The 12,773-nt window shown below is 39.4% G+C and overlaps 1 protein-coding gene across 1 annotated transcript in view; it reads left to right on the top strand.

Moving 5' to 3' along the window:
* The window catches only part of YEATS4 (YEATS domain containing 4), an 80,164-nt gene that overhangs the window by 66,723 nt on the left and 668 nt on the right, over window positions 1-12,773 (top strand). The window contains exon 9 of the transcript XR_006220062.1: window positions 2,781-2,911. The gene's annotated coding sequence lies outside the window, so the exon portion shown is untranslated. The remainder of the gene's footprint in view (window positions 1-2,780; window positions 2,912-12,773) is intronic.

Genomic DNA, 12,773 nt, shown 5'->3' on the forward strand with positions numbered 1-12,773 from the left:
CCTGGGTGGCTCGGTCGGTTAATCATCTGACTTCAGTTCAGGTCATGATCTCGTGGTTCGTGAGTCCGAGTCCCACATCTGGTGAGCAGGAGCCCTGCTTTGAGTGAGCACAAGCCCCACTTCGGGTGAGCCCCGTTTCTCTCTCTCTCTTTTTTCTCTTCTCGTCACTCACTTGTGCTCTCTCTCTCTCCCCTTCAAAAATTAAGTAATTAATTTTTAGAAAAGGTATTGTAGACCATTACAAGCAATTGACTTTTAATCTCGGTAAGATGGTAATCCATTTGAAGAAAGGAAAGATTTGAGCAAAGAAGTTGCACAATTTGACATAATTACAGTTTTATTTATTTTATTACTTATTTATCTATAGATTTTATTTCTTTTAAGTAATCTGTACACCCAGTGTGGGACTCGAACCCACAACCCTGAGATCAAGAGTTGCATGCTCTACCAACTGAGCCAGCCAGGTGCCCTGTTTTAAGAGGCCCACTATGGAGGACAAGAGCAGGAATAAACTGAATGGCTTCCAAAGTAATCTAGGTGAAAAATCATGGTGGCTTGCACCGAGGTGATACTGAGGCGGTAAAAAGGAATAAGGAAAATTAAAAGACATCTTATGAGTAATTATGACCCAGCTGAGGTTGGGTAGTATTTGTCAGGTAGTTACTGATTAATTTTTGTTTTTCTACTCTAGAAGAACTTTCTCTAGAGATACTTAGGACCTGAGACTGTGGATGGAGAAAGCAAGGGTGGCAACCCACTGGTGGGATTGGTATGGCGATAGCATTAAACAAGCAAAAATTATAATAGCGCAGGCTAAGGTGATAACGGTAAAGGTGGTGAGAAGGTTTCAGAATCCAGATTTTTTTCTAATGTTTATTTATTTATTTTGAGTGAGACATATAGAAAGGGAACAGGGGAGGGGCAAAGAGAGAGGGAGAGAGAAAGAATCCCAAGCAGGCTCTGCACTGTCAGCACAGAGCCCAGTGTGAGACTGGAACTCACAAACCGTGAGATCATGACCCGAGCTGAATCACTGAGCCATCCAGGTGCCCTAAATCTGGATTTATTCTGAAAGTAGCATTAACAAGATTTGTAGATAAATTGGGCAAAAGTGAAAAATCAAGGATGACTTTAGGGTTTTTTTTTTATCCTAGAAGGTTTGAGTTTTTAATAGTTAATAATGAAAAAAGCTCAAGAAGACCAGATTTGGTAGAAAAAATCAGAAGCTCATTTTTGGACCTGTTGAGTTTGAGTTGCCCTATAAAACAGACATTCAAATGGAGATGCCCAGTTGGCCACTGAACATATGAGCCAGGCATTCAGGAGAATTTAAAGGGAGTTTTATTCGCCAACATCGTTGTTGTAACAAACAACCCCTAAATCTCAGTGGATTACAGTAACACTTACTTCTTGCTCTTGTTAAATATGGGTGACAGATTGATTACAGCTCCACTCTAGGCTGCAAGCCAGCTATGTCTGATTCAAGAGTAATCTAATTTGAGCCCTAAGCTGAAGAAACAGCCACTATCTGGCACATGCCATACTTGTGGCAAAGGGCAGAAGCAAGAGGGGCCAAACTAAACAATGCAATTAAATTTAAAGCTTCTCTTTGTATGTGGCATAGACCATATGCTTCCATTCCATTCCACTCATAGCCCCGTCCTACGATGAGACAAAGATGTATACTGTGTACTGAAGAGGAATTTCAAGGAAAATCCAAAAGTGTGAATGTACAATCTTCATAGAAGGGAGGGAGCAAATTGTTGTAAACCATAATTCAATCTACCACAAAGTGAGTGTAGACATTGAAGAGAAGAAATCCAAAGACTGAGATATTTCAATGTTCAGAGGTCAGGGAGATAAGGAAAAAACAACACAAGAGACTGAGCAGAAGCAAATACTAAGGCGGGGAGAAAACCAGGTTGGAAGTCAAGTAAAGAAAGGGTCTGAAGAAAGAGGGAGGGAGCAGCTGGGTCATACATTGCTAATAGGTCAAGCAAGGTGAGGGCTGATATTGACCATTCGATTTAGCCACGTGGAAATCTTTGGTAATCTCGACAAGAGAACTGGTGACATGGTGAGGGGCAAAAACTTGATCAGTGTGGATTCAAGAGAGAGTGGGAGGAGAGAAGTTAGAAATAGCCAGTACAGGCAGGCTACTCTTTCAAGGACTTTTGCTGAAAGGAGAAGAAAGGAAATGAAGGATAACTGGAAGGGAAAATGAGGTTAGTAGTAATTTTTTTTTTTTTTTTTTTTTTGAGATGGGATAAATAAGGGTGCCTGGGTGGTTCAGTCATTTAAGCCTCCAACTTCGGCTCAGGTCATGATCTCACGGCTCATGAGCTCCAGCCCCACGTCGGGCTTTGTGCTGACAGCTCAGAGCCTGGAGCCTGCTTCAGATTCTGTCTCTCCCTCTCTCTCTGCCCCTCCCCCACTCACACTCTGTCTCTCTTTCCTTCAAAAAAATAAATAAATATTAAAAAAAATTAAGATGGGGTAAATAAAGCCATAGTTTCATAATGGTAAGAAAGATCCAGTAGAGAGGAAAAAACTAATACCAGAGAGAAAGTAGACAATTGCTGTACTGAGGTCCCTAAATAGGCTGGAGGAGGTGAGGTCTAGTGGACAATAGAGGACTGGTTTTCATTTGGACCACAGACAGTCTGTTCATATCAACACCTGACAAAGCAGAGCATATGGACACAAGTGCAGATAGGTGAGTAGATGTTATGGGAGGAACATATGGTAATTCTTTTCTGATTGCTTCTTCTGTTTTTCAGCTAAATGAGATGCAAATCATCAGTTGAGAGTGATGATAGAAAGAAGTTGTCAGAGTTTGAAAATTAGAAGAAAGTATGAGTGTCTAGAAGAATGGGAGACTGAATGCACTCGGGAACAATAATGATTGTTGGTAAGTAACATCAAGGGCCTACTTGAGATTGGTGATAGTTGGTGATAGTTGTGTGTGTGTGTGTGTGTGTGTGTGTGTGTTTTCTCCACCCGCAGTCAGCAGCAGAGATGTGAGTTAAGTGGAGAATTGGATTTATCCAGATGACAAACAGGCAGAAGGTTAGATTTAACTAGAATTTATCGTGTTAAAGAAAGGACAAGGGTGGCTCAGTTGGTTAAGCGTTTGATTCTTGGTTTTGGCTCAGGTCATGATCTCACAGTTTGTGGGATCGAGCCCCGCATCAGGCTCCATGCTGACAGCCCAGAGCCTGCTTGGGATTCTCTCTCTTCCTCTCCCTCTGCTTCTCTCTCTGTTTCTCTATCAAAATAAATAAATAAACTTAAAAAAAGGGACAAGGTAGTTTAAGATGTATATAAGGGAAGGTACATAATGGTTGATCATGGAATTGGTGGGTGAGTTTGGAAGAGATGGGGTGTATCAAAGTGTCATTTTGACCAGAAATCTGACAGTTTCATAATTTCATTTTTAAAAACCATGTAAATATTTCATCGATCTGGAGTGTATTTTGATGCAGTTTTGAAGTAGAGCTCTAAGTCTTCCTCCAACTATCTAACCATTTGTCCCCACATCATTTACAAATTACTTATTGAATTGCCAATTTCTTCCACTGCCATCTTTTAAATAGCCTCCAAGTCTGTCTTTTTTTTTGGTCTTATTTTTTATTTTCCCATTACTACTGCCCTAGTTTCAGTCACTATCATCCTGCAACTTTCACCTAGGTTGCTGCCATAGCCCCCTAGCTCTTTCTGGTCTTGAATTCCATTATGTATTCTGTGGTCAAAATGGCCTTTGTTTTACACAAAATCGGTCACGTCACTCCCTGCATAGAACCTTCCAGTAACCATCCCACTCCCTCAAGATGAAGTAAAAACTGTTTAATGAGGTTTATTTCTGTAGCTTCGTCTCTTGCCATTCGTTCTCTTCACTCTCATCTCTGCTCTCCAGCCCTAAGGCATTTAGCTTCCTGAATATGCCAAGGTCTGGCTTATTTCCAGGCACATGCTATTCTTTGCCTCTGTCCAACCTCACTACATCTTTGATGACTAACTCATCTATCCAGCAGGTTTCGCTACAATGTCACAACCCCAGCAAGCCTTTTGTGATCGGCCTTGAGCTCAGATTAGGGACCTCTGCTATATGAAACTTTCCCTATGATAGTACTAATCATGTAGAATTGCAAATGCTTATTTACTTCCCTTCTAGGCTATAAGCCAGTTGAGGGAATTTTGTGTTCTAATTCTGAATTCTTTTTCATCTAACATGTAGTAAATTTTTACAGTTCTTTTTCAGTTTGATAGAATATTTTCAATTATGTGATGTATAGCAGACACCATGCTGGGATATGGGAATAAAAGAGAAAACAGGAATGACAAGATCACTCCCTTCACACAGCTTATACTCTAATGATAGGCAATAAAACTAACTAACTAACTAACTAAATAAATAAATAAATAAATAAAACAATTGCAGCCTGTGTTAGGAAGAATAGAAATAGAAATAGGGATAATAGAGGGTCCTACTTAGATAGGATGGCCAAGAAATTCTGCATTGAGTAACTCATATTTAAGCTAAGAACTAAAGAATCGTAAGGAGCCAAGATGCCTGGGTAGCTCAGTTGGTTAGGCGTCCGACTCTTAATCTTAGCTCAGGTCATGGTCTCACAATTATGGGATCAAGCCCTGTGTTGGGCTCTCCACTGACAGCTTGGAACCTGCTTTGGATTTTCTCTCCCTCTTTCTCTGCCCCTCTCCCCCTCATGCTCTCTCTTAAAATAGATAAATAAACATTAAAAAAAAAAAAGATTGAGAAAGAACCAATCATGTGAAAAGCAGTAAGAAGAACATGGCAAGCAGAAGGAAGAGCGAATGCAAAACTCCCAAAACAGAAAAGAGCTTGGTGTGTTCTAGGAACTTTGACTGCAGAGTTTTAATTGATGGGATAAGGTAAACGGTATGAAGGTAGCCAGATCATGCAGGGTCTTTTTGGCCATAGCTAGGCACTCGGATTTGTTCTAATGGGCTGGAAAATCATAGAAGTCTTTTAAGGGTTTTGAGGAGAAGAAAGGCATGCTTCAATGATATTTGAAGAGTTCATTCTGGCTATGTTGATAGTGGAATGTAAGAAGGTTCCCATGGATGTAGAGGGACTAGTTAGAAAGCTATTGCAGAAATCTAGGAGGGGAGAATGGTAGCTTAAACTAGCATAGTCATAAGTAGAGATGAGGACAAAGGAATTAATTCAAGGTATAATTTGGAAGTAGAAAATTTGAACTTGCTGATGGGTAGACTATGAAGGGTGAGGGAAAGGGAGGAGATTAGGATGACTCCCAGGCCTCCAACTTCAGTGACTGAGTGAATAGTGTTATTATTTACAGAGATTGGGACAACGGGGAGGAATCCCTTAGGGAGGACACAGGGAAATTAAACATTCTATTTTGACTACGTTGTTTGAAATGTTTATGAGACAACAAAGTAGAGAAGTCACGTTAGCAGTTGGAATATGTTGAAAATATTGAATATCTGGAGATTAGGTGAAAGGTCTCATCTTGACATATAAGTATAGGCTTCACAATGAAGCCTTAGGAAATGGATGTGCTCTCCAAAGAACAAAGCCTATGTGGAGAAGAGATGGTACAATTTAGAAACCAGGATCTAGGCACTAGATCAGTTAATCAGTTACCAGAGTGCCCCTTCTCCCCACCCTTCTCATTGTACTGAGCTAGGAAATACATGTATGCATATACCTATGCACAGAAATATGTATTTACATACATACTCTTGTATACATATATAAACACACAAATTTACATCGCTATTTATTTCTGTATCTATCTATCTATATTGAAAACCATGTGTTTGCATTGACATAGTCCACTCCCAGTCCAGTACCACTGGGCTCGTTCTAGCCTTCCCCCATCTCTATTTATACTACTCTTCTCTCACAGTGAGAAACTTGCCTATTGTTATCCTCAGTATTCTACTGATTTGCTTGATCTCCTGGTGGGTAGCTAATTTCCTGACATTTTTTAGGCTAGGATACCCTCCTTGGGCAGGCCCTGTCTCTCATGAGGCTCTTCTGCCCAGGAAGGGAGTTTAGTTTTTTAATTTAGGTTCTGCACATCTTAATATGTATAGTCTTTGGTATTTTATTTGTTGTTGCTGTTTTGAAAAGGCATTTTTGAAGAGCCACGTTTTCTGATTATTGTTTAAATCTGAGAAGACTACAATATATAGTTTCATTTTTCATATTTACCAATTTGAAGGGAAAATATTTTTTATTTCATTGCTTTTATTGATTATTAGTAACCCTGAACATTTTTCAAATGTTTATTAGTCATTTTAATTTATGTTTCTGTGAATTGTATGAACCTTTTGTTTATTCTATGTGAATTTTAGTGTTGTTGTTGTTGTTGTTGTTGTTGTTGTTGTTTTGGTTAAATTTGTCCCAGATATTTTATTCTTTTTGATGCAATTGTAAATGAATTGTTTTCTTAATTTCTTTTTCTGTTACTTCATTATTAGTGTATAGACACACAACAGATTTCTGTATATTAGTTGTATCCTGCAACTTTACTTAATTCATTTATTAGTTCTACTAGTTTTTTGGTGGAATGTTTGGGGTTTTCTATATAGTATCATGTCATCTGCAAATTGTGACAGTTTTACTTCTTCTCTACCAATTTGGAAGCCTTTTATTTATTTTTCTTGTCTGATTGCTCTGGCTAGGACTTCCAGTACTGTGTTGAGTAAAAGTGGTAAGAGTGGACGTCTTTCTCTTGTTCCTGATCTTAGAGGAAAAGCTTTCAGGGTTTTCCCATTAAATGTGATATTAGCTGTGGGAGTGCTTTTCTTTTTTGAAGCAGCTTTCCTGAGTTCTTTGTAAATTCAGGAGAATATTAATCCTTTACCTATTTAAGTTGTCACCAATATTTTACCTAGTTTTTTCTTTGCCATTTAAATCTATCTTATTTTGATATTTGACATGTGGAAATTTTCTATTTTTATAGTTAAATTTATTAGTCTTTAGTGACTCCTCCTCCCCTTAGTTTAAAAAAAATTTTTTTGTTTATTTATTTTTGAGGAAGAGAGAGACAGAGTGCGAGTGGGGGAGGGGCAGAGAGAGAGGGAGACACAGAATCCGAAGCAAGCTCCAGGCTCTGAACTGTCTGAACAGAGCCCAATGCAGGGCTTGAACTCATGAGATCATGACCTGAGCCGAAGTCAGATGCTTAACCGACTGAGCCACCCAGGTGCCCCGTCCTCCCCTTAGTTTTAAGTTTAGAAAAAGACTCCCCTATCCAGGGATTCAATAAACATCCTTTTTTGTTTCACTTCTTTTTCTCCTTCTTCCTCCGTCTCCCTCTCTTCTTTTTCTCTTCTGCCTCTTAAACCTTCTTTTTCATTAAGGTTTGCCTTAAGGCCAGCTTTAAGTTAAACAAGCCACTAAGCTAGACCCAATCACTTTGGTCTCTGAGGGGGTGGGACTGTCTTGTAGACCAAGAAGAATGTGGGATTGGGATGGATTTCTCTATAACACCCCCTCCCTATCCCTCCCACATAAGCAGTTCAGTGTTGAGCTCCCTAATAAGTGTATGTACGTCTGACAATTCATAAACTGCTGAAGTGAAAGGTGGCCTTTAAATATTCTGTATATAAATTTAGCCATTTATACAGAGAGAATGAAAAAAAAAATATGGCCTGATTCTGATCAGATGCTGCCTGTTTCTCCTTACACCATGGGGTTCTGTTCTATGTCATTTCCTTTGAAGTCAGTGGGAGCTCTGTGCAGGACGGCAACGCGAACACCGGGCTCTATACATGAAGGTGAGAACTGCCATTACGATAAACTATTCGGCAGTGTGGTGGAGGGAACATTGGTTTAACACACTTGGTGGCTACCCTGCAGATCCCACTGTCTGTGAGAGCTTTGTTCAACTGGAGCAAACAAGACCTTTTTGAATTTGGACATACAAGGGCTCATTCAGCAGAGCATCCCCTGTTATGAGAGGCAGCACAGTGCTGGGCAGACACTGCAGTTTTTAGCCAGCACACTGAGGGCATTTCTCTCACATTCTCTCCCATCTGTAAAGAGACTGTTTTCAAGACCCCAAAATGGTTTTCTATAGATTGGAGAGAGGCAGAAATATTTTTACATGTTTGTACTCGTGTATAACGGGGGGCAAACTACAGTCATATCAAAGTAGCCAGGCCTTTTCAATGTGGAAAGAAAGAATTCTTTGCAAATTTTAGCAGAGCGTGTTCTGTGCCGAAAAGCAGAGCTTGCAGGAGAAACAGCGAGAGAAAATTTGATGTAGAGATGATATTGGAAATAAAGAATCACAGACATTTGCTTGCTATCTCAGGAGCCTTTATTTTGTTAATTAGCCCACAGAAACTCTCTCTTTCCCTTCCCCCTTTTACAATGAGTAACGTACCATTTTTTAGGAAGCCGAATCAAATGAATATTTCAGATTATTGTTCTGTAGACATCCGAATGAATAGAGGTCAAAGAACAAATTGCCCAAATTGATGGGTGATTTTTTTCCCACCTACCCCATCCCCTGACTTTGAGATAGTATTCTCCCCTTACCGATTCCTTCCTCGTATCATTCTGCTCCTGACTCCAGGCCCTTGCTCAGGCTACAGCATACGCCCAGCTTCACGGTCCCTCATCTCTGGGACCCCTCCCAGAGCAGGGCACCACATTTTATATTTGTAATGTCTCCTATTGGATAACACTGGAGTGGAGCAGGCATATTTTATTTACAATTTCGAATTCTTTTTCAGAAAACTTGTATCCACCCCTGAACATAGAATACCCTTCCTTTCCACAGGTGGTTAGCACATAGACAACATTTAAATCCTTCGGGTCAGGATGAGATCGCCAAGGGAGGAAATAAATGTAGATGGGGGAGAAGAGAGAACTGAGTTCTGGGACACTCCAAATTAAGGGGCTTGGGGAGACGAGAAAATATATCCGAGAGACCACTCTAGGATAGGATACAAGGAGTGGCATCATTCTTTGAAGTAATAGTTATACCGTAATATAAGAAACTCTTTTAGAGTGTGACTATGCCTTAATTTATATAAGTTGCCCTCTACTGGGCAGAGGTAGCTGTTCTTCCCGCTCTCAGTTTATCCTTACTCCAATCAGCCTTGGATGAGTTTTAGATTTTTGTGCCCAGATGAAACATGGAAAATTGGGTAGGTAGAATATATTCCACTTATATGACGACATACAGTGCAGCTATGATTTTTAATAAGAAAATACTTACGAAATCATGTTGAGTTAATAAAGAATAACCCCAATTTACACACAAACGTGCATACGTATACACACAAATATGTGACCAGAAAAAAAAGCTATAATGTAACATAAAAGTGTAACATATTTCTGGATGGTAGGTTTCCAGGTGACTTTTATTTTATTTTTTATGCTTTTCTCTGCTTTGCAAATATCTCTCACTTAAAAAAAATTTTTTTTAATTTAAGTTTTAGTTAACATACAGAGCAGTATTGGTTTCAGGAGCACAATTCAGTGATTCATCACTTACAGATAACACCGAGTGTTCACCACATCAAGTGCCCTCCTTAATTCCCATCACCCATGTGGCCCATCCCTACCTACTTCCCTCCATCAACCTGCAGTTTATTCTCTATCATTAAGAGTCTGTTGTGGTGGGTTTCCCTCTCTTTTCTCTCTCTCTCTCTTTTTTTCTCTTCTCAAATATTCATCTGTTTTGTTTCTTAAATTTCACTTATGAGTGAAATCATATGGTATTTTTCTTTCTTTGATTGACTTATTTCACTTAGCATAACACATTCTAGCTCTATCCACTTTGTTGCAAATGGCAAGATTTCATTCTTTTTGATGGCTGAGTAATATTCGCGCGCGGGCGCGCGCGCGTGTGTGACATTTTATTTATTCACTCCTCAGTCAGTGGACATTTGGGCTCTTTCCATAGTTTGGCTGCTGTTGATAATGCTGCTGTAAACATTGAGGTAGATGTACCCCTTCAAATCGGTATTTTTGTATACTTTGGGTAAATATCTAGTCGTGCAATTGCTGGGTCGTAGGGTAGTTTTACTTTTAACTTTTTTTAACGTTTATTTATTTTTGGGACAGAGAGAGACAGAGCATGAACGGGGGAGGGGCAGAGAGAGAGGGAGACACAGAATCGGAAGCAGGCTCCAGGCTCCGAGCCATCAGCCCAGAGCCTGAGGCGGGGCTCGAACCCACGGACCGCAAAATCGTGACCTGAGCTGAAGTCGGATGCTTAACCGACTGAGCCACCCAGGCGCCCCTCTACTTTTAACTTTTTGAGGAACCTCCATACTGTTTTCTAGAGTGGCTGTACCAGTTTGCATTCCCATTAACAGTGTAAGAGGGTTCCCCTATCTCTGCATCCTAGCCAACGTTTGTTGTTTCCGGTGCTGTTAATTTAATTTAATTTGATTTAATTAATCAAAAAAATTTTTTTTGAGAGAGAGAGAGAGAACAGGAGCAGGGGAAGGGCAGAGGGAGAGAGAGAAAGAATCCCAACTAGGCTCCGTGCTCAGCATGGAGCTTGACATGATGCTTGATCCCACGACCCTGGGGTCATGACCTGAGCCAAAATCAAGAGTCGTTTGCTCAATTGACTAAGCCACCTAGGCACCTCTATTTTATTTTATTTTATTTTATTTTATTTTATTTTATTTTATTTTATTTTATTTTATTTTTTTAAGTGTACTTTAATTATACCGCTTTACAGTGGGGAAACCAGCTTTGATTCTTACCTGAGAGAATCTTCTTTACCTAAGTTCTTTGCCTAAAGAAGATAATGTCCACATATCTTTTTGTTTTTTACATTTATTTATTTTTTGAGAGACATAGACAGAGCACAAGTTGGGGGGGGGCAGAGAGAGAAGGAGACACAGAATCTGAAGCAGGCTCCAGGCTCCAAGCTGCCCGCACAGAGCCTGACACGGGGTTCGAACTCACAAACCGTGAGATCGTGACCTGAGTCGAAGTCGGATGCTTAACCGACTGAGCCACCCAGGCGCCCCAACATATCTTAATTTAGTAGTCAGCACCCTTCAGACTACAGGCCCAATCTGCTTACCCAAAGTTTTTGTTTTTAACTGTAGAAGGAGCTGTTCACAGTCTTCTGAATGTGCTCTGTGCTTTTCTACTTCTCCTTCTTGAAAGCTCGGGATCCTTTTCATTTCCCTCTTTTTCCTATAATTTCTACAAATCCTTTAAGATACTATTTAAGCTCCACCTCTTACTTGGTCCTAAGACCACAAATGAAGGAAGAGGTCTTCAAAGATTCGTGGTTCTATTATTCATTTAGCATTTACCACAGGATGTTTTGCACCGTTGTGGTTCCTCCTGTATGAGTCTATAACATGTCTCCAACTGGCATTTTGATTCTTAGAGGACAGGTTCTGTGACTAGAGTTCTTAGTATCACCAGACCCCCTATGTCTTTCTTGTTCACAGTAAGTGTGTAATAAATATTTGTTTAGATCCAGGGTTATATCAAGTATACCTATATATCTCTATCTCTATCTCTATCTCTATCTCTATCTCTATCTCTATATCTATTTGATCTCTCTCTTTACAGAGAAGTTTGTAACTTCCAAGTGCATTGAGCTTATTGAAGGAATAATAAAATTTCAGCAGTTAATTTACTATAAGGGAAACATTTTAAATACATGTAGTTATAAACTGTTGCTTCAGCGTTCTTTCTTCCTTCACAAAAGGTCATTAGTCTTCTCTTCAGGGAATGTTCTCCTCTTAAGGTCTCCTGAAGTACAATGTAGCTTTATTTTTCTTCTTTATTCTCCGGTCCCAAATACAGTCTCCACATGTGCTCTATCTTTGTAGGTGAAATGCTTCCTACCTCAGTAAAATCCAGCTTCTAAACGAATTTCTGTTGGTTTAGAGAGCAACTTGAGGATTCTGCCCTTGGCACCCTTTGATTTCCTTGGCATCTCTCCACAGTCACCATTTAGAAAGCTCCTGGTCGGCAGGATTTCTCTCCATCATACACTCTGAGGAGATTAAAAAAGGATTGTATTACATTGGCTTGAAAATGTGATGGAAAATAAAATTTGCTTTACCAAGAAAGAAAGCTTTTGAAACTCGAATTGTTCCATAAAGCCCTTATACAGGGATAGTTCTTGGGGGAGTAAAATGACAGATGTGGAAAAAGTTCCTTCTTATTTGGGTTGCCAGTAAGTAAATGTCACAGTGTTTAAAATCACACACACAACTAAAACAAGTTGCAAAACAATACGATTATATTTATGTTCTATAAAATAGAGGTGTGTAGATACTTATAAAGCAAGCTTGGATTAAGATCTTAAGAAAGGTCCTGAGCACTAAAGAAGCTTCTGGTACATATGAAATAACATCCCTATTATTTACTTTAAGATTAAAACCATGCTAAAAATTAATTAAGCGTAAGGAAGTCCCAACAAATTCTGATTTTTAAAATCGATGCATTTGTAAAAATGTCAAAGTCTTTTCACCTTTTTTTTTTTTTTTTTTTTTTTTTTGGTCCTGGTTTGTTATGTGCTTCATCTGCCTATCGGGCAATTCTGTTTTGTTTGCATGAATGTAAGGGCACAGAGAAAGGTCTGGAAAGAATACCAAATCATTAACAGTGGTTCCACCTGTGGAGAGGAGTGGGCTGGGGAACGCAGAGCATTGTGCTTTTTCCATTTTACTCTTTTTTCCTCTCATCATTTATACACAAAAATGTAGTCATTTATTTCATGTACAATTATTAAAATAAACAAACACATTGGAAAAAC

Source organism: Panthera tigris, chromosome B4 (assembly GCF_018350195.1).
Source record: "Panthera tigris isolate Pti1 chromosome B4, P.tigris_Pti1_mat1.1, whole genome shotgun sequence".
In the NCBI taxonomy this organism is placed as follows: domain Eukaryota; kingdom Metazoa; phylum Chordata; class Mammalia; order Carnivora; family Felidae; genus Panthera; species Panthera tigris.